Source organism: Sinocyclocheilus anshuiensis, unplaced genomic scaffold (genome assembly GCF_001515605.1).
Source record: "Sinocyclocheilus anshuiensis isolate Anshui unplaced genomic scaffold, SAMN03320099.WGS_v1.1 scaffold879, whole genome shotgun sequence".
In the NCBI taxonomy this organism is placed as follows: domain Eukaryota; kingdom Metazoa; phylum Chordata; class Actinopteri; order Cypriniformes; family Cyprinidae; genus Sinocyclocheilus; species Sinocyclocheilus anshuiensis.
In genome coordinates, this window is record NW_015546063.1 from 533543 (window position 1) to 535077 (window position 1535).

At 39.3% G+C, this 1535-nt stretch overlaps 1 protein-coding gene across 2 annotated transcripts in view; it reads left to right on the forward strand.

Moving 5' to 3' along the window:
* LOC107699598 (collagen alpha-1(XX) chain-like) overlaps positions 1 to 1535 on the forward strand; it is a 26873-nt gene that overhangs the window by 5581 nt on the left and 19757 nt on the right. The window lies entirely within an intron of this gene.

The window sequence follows — 1535 nt, forward strand, 5'->3', positions numbered from 1 at the left end:
CTCATCTACTGTTCCGCCCCGTGTTTAGTTAGGTGAGTTCAGACAGGTCTGCTGCAGTCTTGAGAAAGTTCACACAGCAAAACAAACAGCAAACATGCCCACAGTGCTCCAGGCAGAGACAGACAGAAATAGACGTTCATGTTTCACAATAAAATCTCACACTCTGCAGTCTTCTGTGCAATTTCTCACTGCCCATTCTCTATATAAGTATAATAATTCACTACTCTTATTTTGCCTCGTACCTTGAAATGAAAACCCACATGCTGTGCCTGATTTCGAAGTCTGCGCCTTCCGGTGGATGCATTTGTCAATCGCATGCGTCATCAAGTCTGTCTCTTTTCAGAAAAGCAACATTTATATTCCAAAGTAAGACAGAAATTACAGTAATTTATGCACAGTAAGTACAGTAATTTAATATAAGGAATTATATTCAATTTTATAATGGTAAATTTCTAAAAAATATGTTGATGTATGTGGCCAACAAATGTGACCTCCGGAAGGCACAGCCTTCAGAATGTGTAACGGCAATAATCACTTTTCACAAGTAAATACTTGATTTTAGTTTTTATCACATAAAATTACTTAAAACTGCAATTCACCTTAATTGAATTTTTTAGTTACATCATTTTTTAAATGATTAAGTTTTTGTTTTATATATATATATTTTTAAATAGATGCACTCCTAATATTTTTTTTAACACAAAAGCAGTACTTTTTTTTTTTTTAACGACCATTTTCCACCCTCTGACACTTAGTAAGCTGCAGGTTTGCTGTGCAGTCAAAAGTGAACTGTATTTTAACCCTGTCATTCAATTTCAACTTTGCAAAGCTGCATTACATTATGACGGGTTCACAAAATAATCTCAGTCTCAAACTGTTCTGACTGAAATGATCAGGAACATTGCAAATAGTACAATAAACCTTTTTATATCAAAAAATTCAAGCGAACTTCCTTAGCTCAAGTGATGGCGTGAGTTTGGGACGGGACTATCTGCTTCTCCATCCAATAGAAGTGTTTGGTGATGCTAGTGGCATAAAAATTACACACATAAACTGCTTTAAAGGGGTCATATGATGCGATTTAAATTTTTCCTTTATCTTTGTCCGGATGCTCTTTCGTTGAAATTGCCGGCCGCGCCGTTCTCAAGCCCCCCCGCCTCTGCTCACTCTAGCCCTCCGGCCTCTGCTCACTTTAGGCCGCCACCGCTCACTCGAAAGGAGGAGCTGGGGATGGAGGAGGGTAATTTGCTCCCAAGCAAGCTGAAAAGCTGCTGAATAATACTGAATAGAGCTTATATAGGAATGCCGCGATAGGTGTCGTATTCCTATAGGTAGATGTGATCAGCTGAGAATCAGCTGATGCAAGCTTGACTCACGTAACCTGCCAGAACTAACGCTAATGCTTAATTTATGTCCCCACTGGATGCAACGAATGCCTCGTTTTTGGGTTTTCATGTTTTTGAATCATCGCTCCGGCCTCACAGGGCATCATCACAATATGGTAAGGGGCGTAACATTTCCGTCACACGCTTGAG